We start from the raw sequence: 16,455 nt of genomic DNA, 5'->3' as shown, positions 1-16,455 counted from the left end.
TGTAAAATTAAAGGAGGAGGGGATTATACCGAAAAGTTTGTATAAAATACTTTTCCTCCAATTTAGTTTTGTCCTTGACTGGTTCTAATTCCACAAGATAATATTGAGTAGAAGGAAGGATAATCATGGGGAGGGGTATAACAGAAAAAGGGGAGCAGGAGGAGCGATACAAAAATTCTATAAGTTTTACAGTTAGAAGTGAAATTTATCCATGTCCTACCCAACACAAATGGAAAGAGAAGGAAAAAAATGGCTGCCATTAAATTCTAAAATGTCTATTGACATAGATATCTGCTCTGTGTACAGGAATTGCAATGACCTCCTTCTCCAATGTAACCGCAGTTCGTACTGTGTGTATGTGTGCTATGCATGTGTGTCATAATGTGTATGTGTGCTATGCATGTGTGTCATAATGTGTATGTGTGCTATGAATGCGTGTCATAATGTGTATGTGTGCTATGAATGCGTGTCATAATATGTATGTGTGCTATGAATGCGTGTCATAATGTGTATGTGTGCTATGAATGCGTGTCATAATGTGTATGTGTGCTATGAATGCGTGTCATAATGTGTATGTGTGCTATGAATGTGTGTCATAATGTGTATGTGTGCTATGAATGTGTGTCATAATGTGTATGTGTGCTATGAATGTGTGTCATAATGTGTATGTGTGCTATGAATGTGTGTCATAATGTGTATGTGTGCTATGAATGTGTGTCATAATGTGTATGTGTGCTATGAATGTGTGTCATAATGTGTGTCATAATGTGTATGTGTGCTATGAATGTGTGTCATAATGTGTGTTATAATATGTATGTGTGCTATGAATGTGTGTCATAATATGTGTCATAATGTGTATGTGTGCTATGAATGCGTGTCATAATGTGTATGTGTGCTATGAATGCGTGTCATAATGTGTATGTGTGCTATGAATGCGTGTCATAACGTGTATGTGTTCTATGCATGCGTGTCATAACGTGTATGTGTTCTATGCATGCGTGTCATAACGTGTATGTGTTCTATGCATGCGTGTCATAACGTGTATGTGTTCTATGCATGCGTGTCATAACGTGTATGTGTTCTATGCATGCGTGTCATAACGTGTATGTGTTCTATGCATGCGTGTCATAACGTGTATGTGTTCTATGCATGCGTGTCATAACGTGTATGTGTTCTATGCGTGTGTGTCATAATTTGTATAGGTTAAACACTTATGCACGCATATCTATGTGTGCATCTGTATTGTCTTATGTTTATGCAAATATTTTGTGTGCATATGTGCTAATCATGTGTTATATGTGCAAGTGTGAAACTGATGTATTATATTTGTCTATTTCTTGTGTATCTATGTGAATATGCTTGTGTATAAAACATGCATGTTGAGTGTGTGTGTATGTGAGTGTATGTACAAATATTTTAGCATGTATATTATATGTGTGTATATGTATGCACATGTGTTAAGAATGTGTGATGTGTGTACGAGTGTGTCTGTCTATTTTATGTAAAAGTTTTTCAGTATATTATGAATATGCGTAAAATATTTGTGTTTTTACACATGTGTGCATGTGCATTAAGCATGTGTTCTAGATATGTGTTTATGTGTATAAATGCACAAGTGTGTTTAACATGTGTTGTGTGTATTTATATACATTACGCTTGTGTGTTATACGTGTTTTTATGTAAAAGTATATATGATAGATAATCAGAAACATTTTTGCAGCGATTAGTAGTGCTGCCACTGTTCGACAGCAAAGCCCCTATTTGGGACAAACTGTCACTGTCCATGACAGACTTACTTTTCTGTTCGTTTTTTTCATTGAGTAAAGATTTTTGTTTTACTTCCACATTTTACTTAGATCATCCCAACATGATTCATTTATTGCATTTGTTATTTAATCTTGAAATGAAACTTGAGCAAATACTTGATTGTATACTTAGTGGATTTACTAGGATAAAAATATTTAAGTAATTTCTACATGGAAATATCTACCTCGGCGTGTAAACACATATGTTGTACTATTGTCACTGGTTAGAACATCTAAAACAAGCATCAAATTCACATGTGAAGTGATAAACACCTCTTGCCGCCAGAAAGACTGCTGCCTGCCTATTGAGACCACTCACAGCCTCCCACTCCAGTTTCTGAATGTGCTTAACATCGGCTAACTTCCAACGACTCCAGCAGCTATTTAGCTAACTTCTGAGCTTCCAGCTCACTCCTGTAACTTCTAGCGGCTCCAGCTTAATACTGCAGTTTAATACTCTAGCTTAATACTCCAGCTAAATGCTTCAGCTTAATACTGCCACTAAATACTGCAGCTTAATACTCCAGCTTAATACTTCAAGTTAATATCGCAGCTTGATACTCCAGCTTAATCCTGCAGCTTGATACTCCAGCTTAATCCTGCAGCTTAATACTCCAGCTTAATCCTGCAGCTTGATACTCCAGCTTAATCCTGCAGCTTGATACTCCAGCTTAATACTGCAGTTTAATACTCACGCTTAATATTGTCACTAAATACTGCAGCTTAATACTGCCACTTAATACTGCCACTTAATACTCCAGGTTAATAATGCAGTTAATACTGTAGGTTAATACTGCAGGTTAATAATGCAGCTTAATATTACAGGTTAATACTGCAGCTTGATACTCCAGCTTAATACTGCAGCTTAAAATTGCAGCTAAATGCTTCAGCTTAGTACTACAGTTTAATATTGCAACTTATTACTCCAGCTTAATATTGCAGCTTAATACTCTAGTTTTATACTGCAGGTTAATACTGCAGGTTAATACTGAAGGTTAATACTGCAGGTTAATACCGCAGCTTAATACTTCAGCTTTATACTGCAGCTTAATACTCCAGCTTAATACTCCAGCTTAATACTGCAGGTTAATACTGCAGCTTAATATTGCAGGTTAATATTGAAGCTTAGTACTGCAGCTTAATACTCCAGCTTAAAACTGCGGCTTAATACTACAGTTTAATATTGCAACTTATTACTCCAGCTTAATATTGCAGCTTGATACTCCAGTTTCATACAGCAGCTTAATACTGCAGCTTAATACTGCAGCTTAATACTCCAGCTTAATACTCCAGCTTAATACTGCAGCTTTATACTACAGCTTTATACTGCAGCTTAATACTGCAGCTTAATACTGCAGCTTTATACTGCAGCTTTATACTGCAGCTTAATATTGCAGCTTGATACTCCAGTTGTATACTTCAGTTTTATACTTCAGCTTAATACTGCAGATTAATACTCCAGCTTAATACTCCAGCTTAATACTGCAGCTTTATACTGCAGCTTAATACTACAGCTTAATACTCCAGCTTAATACTGTAGCTTAATACTGCAACTTAAAACTGCAGCTTAATACTGCAGCTTAAAACTGCAGCTTAATATTGCAGCTTGATACTCCAACTTAATACTTCAAGTTAATATTGCAGTTTGATACTCCAGTTTCATACAGCAGCTTAATACTCCAGCTTAATACTCCAGCTTAATACTCCAGCTTAATACTCCAGCTTAATACTGCAGGTTAATATTGCAGCTTTATACTGCTGGTTAATATTTAAGCTTAGTACTGCAGCTTAATACTGCAGCTTAAAACTGCAGCTTAATACTACCGTTTAATATTGCAACTTATTACTCCAGCTTAATATTGCAGTTTTATACTCCAGCTTAATACTTCAAGTTAATATTGCAGCTTGATACTCCAGTTTCATACAGCAGCTTAATACTCCAGCTTTATACTTCAGCTTAATACTCCAGCTTTATACTTCAGCTTAATACTGCAGCTTAATACTGCTGCTTAATACTGCAGCTTAATACTGCAGCTTAATACTGCTGCTTAATACTGCAGCTTAATACTGCAGCTTAATACTGCAGCTTAATACTGCTGCTTAATACTGCAGCTTAATACTGCTGCTTAATACTGCAGCTTAATACTGCTGCTTAATACTGCAGCTTTATACTCCAGCTTAATACTGCAGCTTAATACTCCAGGTTAATATTGCAGCTTAATACTGCAGCTTAAAACTGCAGCTTAATACTACAGTTTAATATTGCAACTAATTACTGCAGCTTAATATTGCAGTTTGATACTCCTGCTTAATACGTTAGGTTAATATTGCAGCCTGATACTCCAGTTTTATACTGCAACTTAATACTCCAACTTCATACTGCAGCTTAATACTCCAGCTTCATACTGTAGCTTAATACTCCAGCCTGATACTCCAGCCTTATACTGCAGCTTAATACTGCAGCTTAATACTCCAACTTAATACTTAATAATTTCAGATGTTTTCTAAAAAAGATTGTGGTCAGTACTAGTGCAATCAAATAGGTATTTACATATCGACTATTGATTGGACAGAATGTTTTTTTAGCAGTTTCTTTCAGTCAATTAGAGAATTACAGTGCATAATATAATGAAACGGCATTTTTCTCTCTTTTGCTTTTTCTTTCAGAGAGAATCCATATGAGTACCTTACAACTCTGCCTCGCCCATTTGATGAAGGGGAAAAATGCCTCAACAGACCTGCACACATTGATTTCCGTGCCTATTCATTAACATACATGTAAACATACATGACGCCATCTGAAAAAAATAACATGTGTAATCAGTTTCTCCTTACGTGGGAAAAATATTTATGAACATAGATCTTTTGAACTTTCAAAGTTGTTGAATAAAATTGATATATCCCGCGGTGGGTGGCCGTAATAAAAGTTTTTTAAGTGTTCCTGCCCAGGGAAAGCTCTCACAACCGGTGACCGGTGATAATGTTCTTTCGATAAAAAGTTCCGGTGGTGAATTGCTCATCTCGCCATAACACCTCCCCCTAAGACAATTTCTCCCAAGAGAATTTGGCTTAATATCGTTTGCTTTTTGGCTTGGGGCTCAGCCGGTTAACTTTTCTTTTCACCCTTGTACTTTTCTCCTCAATATCGTTTGAGTGGGTGGAGTTGGTGGAGAAACTGGAACTCTCAAATCTGGAGTAAGTTCTGTTAAAGGTTGGGGAATATTAAAAGAATCATACAAAACCTCTAGCGGCAGGTCATTTTCTTCTGCCTGTTTGTAGTCATCAGTGTGTCGAGGTCTTAGCTGATTTATATGCCTGCGACAGTCGAATTTATTACTTCTTACAGAATATAGCATGTGTCCGATTCTTTTCATGATAATCCCCTCCTCCCAAAAATTTTTTCCACTCCTGTAATTTAGGAAGAATATTCTGTCATCAGGTTTGTAAGACCTTGTTGGAAAATTTTCTTTTGTTGTTGTTACTCTGGTTGCACTTGGTAAAATTCTGTCAAATACAGATCTGATTTTCCGTGCAAACATCAGTTCGGCTGGTGATGAACCGGTATCAGTGTTTGGGTTCGGAGTTATCCTGTACACCGATAAAAATTGTTCAAGACTCTTCTCGTCAGTGTCCATGCCTTGGTTTTTCTTCAAGGCTCTTTTGAATGTATCGACGAACCTCTCTGCTAGGCCATTTGACCTTGGGGGGTAGATTGCCGTTGTTAAATGTTCAATGGCTAGAGCCTTGCAGAATTCTGAAAATTCTTTGCTGGTAAATTGGGTGCCGTTGTCGCTGACAATAGCTTTAGGCACTCCAAAACGACTGAAGAGAACTCTTAGTGCATCTATTGTACTCATCGAAGTAGGGTGTTTGTATTTAAACACTTCTGGCCATTTTGTGAAACTGTCGACGACCACTAAGAAATAATGTCCATTTAAAGGACCTGCATAATCGATATGTAACCGAGTCCACGGTATATCAGTCTTTGGCCACGGTTGTATCTGCACAGGTGGTGCCTTTGCTGCTAGCTGACATCCTTGACACTCTCTTACGAGTTTTTCAATGTCCTGGTCCATCCTAGGCCAATACGTATATCCACGCATTAAAGCTTTCATTCTCGACATGCCTGGATGACCACTATGAAATTCTTTTAAAATTCTTCTCTGAAGCGTAGTCGGTATGACGACTCTGTCTGCGTACATCAAGGTTTGAGCACAAATGGAAAATGGTAAAATTTTAGGGTCTTTCTTTTGATTTTCCACTTAGTTGCACCAACTTTTTCATTTTCACAATATAATCATCCTTTTCTGCTACCTTATTTATTTCGTTTAGAGTCACTGGTAACTCTCTGATTGTGTTGCACAGTAATCCGGAGAGTTCTTTTTCTTCTGTCAATGCAGCTATTACTGTGTCTTCCAAAGGTTCAGCACACTTTTGGATGAGCCTGGACAGTCCATCTGCATGTCCGATATTTTTGGAATGTACTCCATTTTAAAGTTATAATTTAGTAGAATTATGCTCCATCGTTGGAGTCTGTTCGCAGTAGTGTGCGTAGGTATGCCTTTTTTAGAGCCAAAAATAGTCAATAAGGGTTTGTGGTCGGTTTGCAAAGTAAACATCCTTCCATGAATAAATCTATGGAATTTTTTAATGGCATAAATAATCGCCAAGCTTTCTTTTTCAATTTGAGAATAGTTTCTTTTAGCCGGCAAAAGTGATCTGGATGCATGGGCTATTGGCTTTGTTGATCCATCTTCAAGTTTATGGAGAAGAACTGCTCCTACTCCGTAGTCACTTGCATCTGATGCAACAATCAATTCTTTCTGTGGATCAAAATGTGCTAGAGTTAAATCTGATAGCAGGCATTTCTTAATATCTTCAAACGCATTTTGGCATTCTTTTGACCAAATCCACTTTTGTCCTTTTTTTAACAAATCATTCAATGGTGCTCTCAACTTATGCATGTTTGGAATATAAATTGAGCGAAACCCAAAAAAGATTGTAACTGGGCAACATTATTGGGTGCTGGCATCCTCTCGATTGCTTCTGTTCTCTGAGGATCCGGTCTTCTGCTTTGGCTGTCGATAATTTGACCAAGACATTTTATCTGTTTTAAAAAGAATTCACATTTTTCGGCATTTAACTTGAAACCAAATTCCTCAATTCTTTGGAAAACTGCTCTGATGTGTTCCTTATGTTCCTGTACATTTTTACTGTTGACAAGGATGTCATCCAAATATGCGATTGCAACATCTAAATCAGCAAGCATCGTATCCATTATTTGCTGAAATAGTGCTGGGGCCACTTTTAATCCAAAAGGAAGTCTTTTTAGTCGGAAAAGTCCTAGATGTGTATTGATACACAAATACTTAGAACATTCTTCACTGACTTTTACCTGAAGGTAAGCTTCCGATAAGTCGATTTTGGAGAAAATTCTACCTCCATTCAGCTTTGTAAAAATGTCTTCAGGAGATGGAAGTGGATAACTATGATCCATCAGACAGTAATTAAGCCCTGTAGAAAAATCGGCATATACCCGAATCTTCTTATTTTTCTTTTTAACATACACAGTGGGGCTCGCCCACTCAGAATAGTCAACTTTTTCGACTACACCATTCTTCTGTAGTCTTTTTAGTTCAATTTCAATATCTTCTTTTGAAGAAAAAGGCACATTTCTTTTTGGTCTAAAAACAGGTTTCACATTCTGTTTTAATTCAAAATTTACTTCAGTTTTGGTGCACACTCCTAATCCCTCTGAAAAAACTTTGGGGAATTCACTTTTTAACACAGCCAGAAAATGATCATTTTGTTTGGAATTTTTCTTTTCCAACGCTCTTACATTATTGCAAAATGAATTTATGGGTAGCTCCCATAAATCAAACAAAACAATCCAATCAATTCCAAAAAGGCAAGAATTTATTCCTGGAACAACTGAAAGGTTTGAGGAAAAAGTTTTCGATCCAAGAGAAACACTGTAATTAAATTCTCCCATGAATTTTAATCACTCTCCGGAAACACCTTTTGCAATTTTTTGTGTTTTTCTCAGTTTTGGACCACCAATTCTCTTCCAGGTCACTTCGTCGATAATTGATATGTCGCTACCTGTGTCCAAAAGTAGCTTCACTGAGTGACCATTTATTTGTGTGTGAACGAATTTCCGTTTCCCTCCTTGTTTTATTTCTTCTTTGGACAAGACCACATTTACTTTTGGCTTCCATTTCCATCTTTTGTCTTGCTTAGTTCGGCAGTGGGATGCCCGGTGTCCCACTAGGCCACATTTGGTACAACGTTGGTCTTTATAAGGGCAGTTTTTTCTTAAGTGCGGACCCGCACAACTCCAACATTCAAAACTTTTCCCTTTGTCTTTTGGAAATGTCTTCTGTTTTACTACCTGGACTTGGGATGTGACTTTTCCCTTTATCCTCGTAGTGTCCTTTTTTACATTTATCAATTTTTTACATTCTTCTGTCACTTTTTGCAAGTTCATTTCTGGGTCTTGCTCCATGATTGATAATATCCTTGACCTTAAATCCTTGTCCTTCGGTGCTGTCAGTCCCTGGACAAATATGTAGCACTTAAACATGTCCACTAATAAATCCTTTAATTTAAACAGTTCACACTGGGCGTTGACTTTGTCCGCATATGTGACAATGTCATCAGTTTCGTCTTTTGACATGTTTAAACACCTATACCGTGTATGAAAAAGACTATCTCTTTCACCGAATATAACACACAAAATTTTCACCGTTTCAGAAAAAGAGATCTCTTCCGGTTTTTTAGGCAATAGCAAATTCGTGAATGTAGTATTTTCTTCTGTGGCCATTTTTTGGAGTAATAGTGTTATTTTTTCCTCATCCGACAACTTCTCGCATCGTTTCAAACCTACGATAATAGGCTGGAAAAGTGTCACCTTTTTCTGGGTCATATTTAAACTCTGAAAGCGAGTTCGCTATACCCTCAGCCGAAAAAAATCTGGATGCACCCTCCTTAGATTTTTCTGACAAAGTCGTTTCACAAAATAAGCGATTATCCGTCGTTTGTTGTATTACAAGAGTTTCGAAACGTTCTTGTTGAATTAGCATTTGTTTTTGAAAATCCATTTGGGCTTTTTGTTGAGCGATTAAACTCTCAGTTAACGTTTTCGTCAACGTCGCTATTTGTTCCGATGTCATTTTCTTTTTAAATGTATCAATAGCAAGTTAACGTATACCACAGAGAAGAAGAAAAAAATATTGTTAAAAAACAAGATGCTTATTTTCACAGAAAATTGTCAACACATAGGAAAGTTCCCCCCAAAAAAAAATCACTGTTAAAATAACATTTGACAAAATTTCAAGAGACTCTTTTTTCGTCTACTTCAGCAGACACACGTAAACTTCTTTTAAAAATTTTCTTTATTAAATGAACACAGATTCCTCAGTATTGTTCATTTGTTGGTTTTTTATCGTATTAACCAAATACAAAAAACACGTCCGTTAATCATGAAGAAAGTCACAATTTACACACACACACACACGCGCGCACACGCACACACACACACACATTATATAACGTCAACTCTTTGGGAGTTTAAAAAGAGAAAAACGGAGTTTAACTCGTCAATAATATAAAAATTATTTTTTACTTGCGTAAATTTTCAGAATGTTCTCGGTTACCACGTGTTTTTTTTTTTTTTTTTTTTTGTTTTTAGATGAATTTACAGTTCGTATCTCATCTTTGTCGCCAGTTAATATATCCTGCGGTGGGTGGCCGTAATAAAAGGGTATTCAAGAAAGGTATTCCACAAGGAAAATAAATGGATAAAGAGGTTCTGAAGTAATAAAGAAATAGAGAAGTTTATTGAGAATATTTACTGAGACAGCATGTTACGTTTTTAAGTGTTCCCGCCCAGGGAAAGCTCTCACAACCGGTGACCGGTGATAATGTTCTTTCGATAAAAAGTTCCGGCGGTGAATTGCTCATCTCGCCATAACAAAAGTGAATTAATTTCTTATGGATAAACTTTTTCATATTTTATTTGGATCATATCCTAATCAAGGTCATCTACAAACAACTCTAAACGAATCCACAAATTTATTAAAGATAAATAGTTGTTGCTGGTGGAAGGTTTCAGGGTGACGATGTGGTGGAGGAATGGCATGAATGGATAAGAAAAAGGTGAGATTTTAACTTGGTTTGCACTTTCATGGTTGAAATCGGTAATCATTGCATTATTCACAATACGCTGCCTAGAAAAATAATTAATTTAAAAATTCATCATATGTATATTTTTATCACCAAATATTGTTTTCTTTTGCAATTGCAATCTTATCATCAATTTTGAAACTTGGCAGCCATTTTTTTCTACTAATGAAACAAAAATGGCCGCTACATTTTAAATTATTTTTTTGTCTGTCTCTTATATTTTACACGCTCTTCTTTTTTTTTCTTTTTCTTTCTTTTTTCTTTTCTTTTTTCTCTTCTTTTTTCTTTTCTTTTTTCTCTAGCGCACTTGTAATTTCTTGTGTCAACATTATTTACACTTAAAAGCTGTTCTACTTGTTTGAGTCTTTCTTCAACAGAGACACTCGAATGACTCTCACATTTACATGGCATGATCTGCCATTGTTGTGTTGTTCTCATGTTGGACATGGATATCTTCAATATTAATTAGAAAAAGGGGAGAGGAAATAAGGATTTTTCTTTTAAGTTGTTTAGAATATTTTCAATAATTATAAATAGTTGGTAAGTTCATGCTACTAATCATTATTACTGTAATGTGTTGAAGCCTTCCTGGGAGTTCTATATAACATTGAGCCATACTTAACTGAATGTAGTATTGTTAGAAGGCACTGACTGAGGGTCAGTTATCAGTGTTGAGGCCCATAGGCCCAGACATGGCTGCAAACAATCCACTTGTGCAGCGATGTTATGGATGGGTCCACAGTACAACAAAGTAATGTGACAAGTGCTCTGATTCTGTCACACTGATGAGTATATTAATTGTGTAGTCCTTGATTTATCAAGGTGATAGATATATCGCAATTGTGGGCTTCGACATGGATAGATGGTGAATATAATCAAAGAACCAGATAACGTATCTAAACAAAAAAAAACTCAAGCAAATCAACTTTCAATAAACCAACTAAGAAACCACATGTGGATTCTCACTCTACCGAAGACCATAACATTATGGAAAACTTTCTCAGATTCATAATCTTAAAATCTATAGAAAAACTCCATTGACAAATTATCTCTTTTCTTAAACAGAAAGTAATATCCTTGAAGGTCCTTGCTAAAATAGTGAAGGGCATCCGATATAAAACACTATTAATAGAGTTTGAAAAGAAAAAAATATACCATCTTCTTCCTGGCAATAACCAACCTTCATAATATAAAAATAGATGCCCAACTCCAGCAAGAATTAAACTGCTCTAAAGGAGTACTGTAAAGTAGGAAACTTACATTATGCAAAATTGAGGAAATTAAAAAAGAATATAAAAACTCAGGAGTAACTGATGTAAAAAGAATCTCCATTAAAAAGGAAGGAAAAAGAATAGAAATAAATACATCCTAACCTTCAATAAAAGAAATAGAGATACATGGTGTGGTATTTAGAAACAAATAAACGAACACCAGGCAGGCTTCAGAAATAAGAGCAGCCATATTGATTACATAGTAAAATTAGAAACATACGAGAAGCTTTCATCAGAAAAGAACACTTTTAATTTGGAAAAAGCATATGATACAACATGGAAATACGTGATAGCGAAGACCTGAAGGAAATGAGACTGGGGGACAAATAAAAATAATTTTATGAGCAATAGAAACGTCCGAGTGAAATTGCATTCCATTTCAAAAGAACAAGAAATGTGAGTACCCAAGGCAGTATATTCCCTGTAACCCTTTTAGTATAAAGATTAACAACATTAATATCGGAACAGAGTGTGTCATATATGTAGAAAATCTAATAAAAAGTTATAGAGCAAAATATATGCACAAAATCTAAAAGGCAGCTTCCACTATGTTTAAATAAAATTAATAAATCGACCACAAATAATGGATTTAGTTTCTTTAAAGAGAAAACCAGGTTCATGCATTACTGTCAACATCATAAAATGTACAATGGCTCAACACTTAAACTTGGCAAGGACGCAATAACAATGGCTAAACAAGATAACTATTTTAATGTTACCTTTCATCAAAAACTCGTTATTTTCATGGAAAGTGTTCGACTGAGCTTCAATCTATGGTCCCCCCTCGCAAAACTTTCACAAGAAACACTCGTCTAGCTGTAAACACTATCAATAATCCCCCCCACTCTTTATCTGTGCCTAAACCTAAACGTAGATTCCATGAACAAAGCTTTTTTATTAGAACTGCACGCCTGTGGAATTGTCTTCCGTTTTCCTGCTTTCCGGCTGACTACAATATGGTTGTCTTCAAGTCTAACGTAAATAAGTTCTTGATGAGCCGTTCCATATAAGTTATCAAATTTAACAAATTTTCATTACTAATGATTATTATATTGTCCAATTTCTACTGTACACTCTTTAACCCTTATCCTTGAGTGGCCTCTTGGCCTTGTTAATGTGTTGATACCTATGAAAAAAAAAAAAAAGAAAAAGTCCAATGTGAACAAGTTCTAATTGAATCGTCCCCCTAAGTAATCCAAGTTACAAAATTCCCACTGTTTACTATGCTAAAATCACAATGAATAATGTATACCTATTAACCCTTATCCTTGAGTGGCCTCTGGGCCTTGATAAGTGGAGACACCCATGTAAAAAAAAAAAAAAAAATAAAAATAAAAAACTCACTTTCATATTAAATACCTGAAAAAAATGTGTAACAAATCTTTTTGACTACTCAGTCATGTTGTATAGTAGGTGAGATATTAAAACAATTATATTAATTAGTCAGGGTTAGAAATATTGTTCTTATAACGGGATCAGATAAAAACGTATAAATTGTATGCATTGTTGTTTAGCCAGATGATATGATATCGACGTATAAACTGAGTCATGTTGTATCAGAGAGTTATCACACGGGTATATATTACAATTCATATTTACTTAAAGGTATCATTTTTTATAAGAATAATAATATATGCTTCATACCTTTCTTTCTTCAAGAGTTCTTCTATCTTCACTGCTGAGTTCTATGATGAAGCATGAAATGACCAACACCATAACCAATTGAGACCTCTGTTCTTCCTTCTTTTGTGAAACCACAGAACAACACTTTATATTTTTAAAATATAAATTTATTTCAGCTATCTCAAATGGTCTTCACAAGGGGTCTGCATTTTGTGTCTACATGCTTGTTCCTCACAGCCTCGCTTCCAGGCTTGAAGTGATCAAACCCTAACCCTAACCCTAACCTCCTGACCTCAGTTCCATTACATCATCATTCAAAAAGCACATGTATCTTAACGTGTGACCTTTTCATATATGCCTGTCCAAGGTCATTTTGTTTATTTAACCTAGCTAATTTATGTAAACATCTTCAGCTAAAATCCATTGCTACACAATAAATAACTCCCAATATAAACTATTTTAACAATATCACTGGCTAGATAGATAGACAGATAGATCGATAATAACTAATTAACTTTTAACAATATTATTATCTAACACTCATATAAACAGAAACTCTGCGGAACATTAATAAGATCCAAACTGTGGAGAAAATGAGAATGACCGATGAGATAGTCGGAAAAAGGTGGAACACCAATCGTCATACGGTGTTATGGTCTCAGACTCAAGAGACTTTTAAGTCCACTTTACATGGTGCTACGAACAGGATTTATTTTGACCGGATTTATTTTTTCTTACTTAAATTGGAATAGTAATGTCGTCAGGACAATGTGATGATGAGCATTACTTGCAACTCGTTCATCAGTTGGAAAATTTACAGAAAGAAAACAACGAGCTTCACACTGGCAGGGAAAATGTGTCAACTAACCTCACACTAAAAAACTGGACAGACCTATGATCTAGCATGGTTACACAAACAGAGACCGGGCATTATTCATTGATACATGTACGGTTTTACAGGTCCTGTGGAAATGTACTGTTTAACCGACTGTGGAAATATGCAACGAATTAAGAATGACTTGCTTAAACGAGGTAAACAAACTTTTGTTTTAACTAGGAAGCTCTCAGTATAGTCATGGAAGGACAGCTCCTACAGCATGTACGACTCATTGTGGTGAAAGGTCTACATCAAGAGGTGCAGACATTCCACAATATGAGACAGCACAAAGGGGAGGATCCTGCAAAGCTTTGGTCCCAAACAAGGTTTTGCAATTTTACTGTCCAGTGTCCTAACAAGAGCTACCAACAGACTATAAACTGTTCAAAAGACATGGTGGCTGATCAGCTTGTAGCTGGATTTGCAAATGCAGAATACCAGTGCAAGCTATTGGCAGAAACCAATATTTTAACAACAATGGAACAGAAATTTCACAGACTGGTTAGTCTAGAGACAACAGATACATTGACTCCGCATTTGCAAAGCAGCCTAAATGAGTGTTCGATGCTTGGCTTTATGAGGTTTGAGAATAAACCATCTTGGAAGGGAGAGGTACTCAGAACCCCTCGAAATAAACCATGTGACAGGCATGGGCGGACATCACACCCCAACAGGTTAAAAGGTTGGAAGAACTGTCTGGTGAGAGAACTCAGATGGCATAATTGTGGAATTACTGGACACTTACAAAAAGTGTGTTGAAAATCAGAGAGTGCAACAACAAAGTATGCGAGTGATTCAACACTATACCAGTCAAAAATACTTAGCAACAGAAGAGGAGGAAGACTAGCATTTTATGAGCAAAAACAGAAATTAGCAGCAATACCACATTTCGCATATGGAGCAGGAGTAGATTCAAAAGAATCCCCCTCTCCCCCGAACTGCCACCCTCCATAAAAGTTGAAGTATCTTTAATACCAGAGTCCCATGCTGAATTTGGGTGCACCTTACATAAGGGAACTTGCTGTTGAATACACCATATCCAGGCCGTTACGACAGATACTGGTGCTCAAACATGTTTGAGTGGCCCTGAAATACTAGAAGTGTTGGGATCCGCTAACAACGTGCTAATACTGACTACCCACAGGATACGTGGAATCATGGACGACCCACTAAACATTAAGGGAATAATTTTTACACATATTAAAGTTGGCCCTAAAGAAACCAGACAAGTCGCTTACATGTTCGGGGACCATGTTGAGATTTTACCACTGAAAGACTTAGAGTTAATCCTTCATGACTTTCCACATCAGATATCGAAAGCTGACATGGCAACCTCGAATAATGAGATAGCAACACGTAGATTTCTCCAAAGAGAAGCGGTTCTGAACAAATCTACTAGGATCCCGTTGTCCCCTATAGGAAATAATAGGGAACATTTGAAACAATTGTTATGGGAGCACTTCAAATCAAGTGCATTCAATATCTGCTCCCATCAGCAAGTGATGTCAGAGCATTACAGTAGACATCAATGATCCACTTCTCTGGGATAAAACTATGGAATCTGCTTTTTGGCACACAGTGAACTATATCACACATTATGGTAGAAATGAAATCGTCTTCAATCCCGAAGTCGAATATGCAGGCTTGTTAATAACTGCTTATGGTGTAAAGTCAATAAAAAAAAATGACTGAAGCTGTTCTCAACTTTTCAACACCAACGGACATCACTGGCGTCAGATCCTGGTGTGGACTTGTTAACCAGGTATTGTAAGCATATCATATTTCCCTTTCGAGAATTGTTGTGCACGAAAGATTACAAATTCTATTGAAATGCTACCCTAAACGAACTTTTTGAAGAAAAAAAAAATCGAGGTGGAGGTCAAAATATATATTGCCTCTTAATAGTAAAGTTGGCATTGGGTATTTTCTGTTTCAGAAACACTGCCAACGGAATCATGACCTAACTGTGGTAAGGACCACTGAAAAGTGATTTTAGCTGGCTTTCATTTTACAAAGGATGCAGAATTTCACTACTTCCTCATAGAGGGAGAAGCTATAGCATTGATATATGGATTGGAGTTTAGTAGAATGTTCGTTTTGGGGTGCCCAGATTTATTGGTTACAGGGAACCACTAGCCACTGGCAAAAATATTCTCATATCAGGTCCTGGAAAACATAACGAACCCTCGCTTGTTTTCTTTCAAAGAATGGTCATTAATGTACAGGTTTCGGATTAAGTACATGCCTGGAAAACTTAACGCTGCACCAAACTGCACTTCTCGATACCCAGCTCCATCAAGACATAGCAGATTAAAAACCATTGATACTACTCTGCAGATCAAGAGGACCATGCCAGCATCAATCACAGCCACATATGCACATGACCACAAATTTAAAGCTATAACTTAGGATAGAATCGTGGAAGCCTGCAGCCACTGATGAGGAATGCCAAACGTTAGTGACATATAAGACGGGCTCCTGAAGTCATAACACAAACTGCCACCAAAAGTCCAGTAATTCTGGCCAACTATATTGTCTAGAAGAGGTATCCATAAAAGGGGATAAAATTCTGATAGCAAAGCAGCTTAGAACTGAAGTACTAGATGCATTGCACTCCACCCATCAAAGGGTGAATGGAATGTTGGCTAATGCTAGATAACGATTATTTTAGCCAATCTAGATATTACAATCTAGA

The sequence above is a fragment of the Euprymna scolopes genome, chromosome 14 (genome assembly GCF_053919585.1).
Source record: "Euprymna scolopes isolate OS-2025 chromosome 14, ASM5391958v1, whole genome shotgun sequence".
Lineage (NCBI taxonomy): Eukaryota > Metazoa > Mollusca > Cephalopoda > Sepiida > Sepiolidae > Euprymna > Euprymna scolopes.
Note: the sequence above shows the minus strand (reverse complement) of the source record.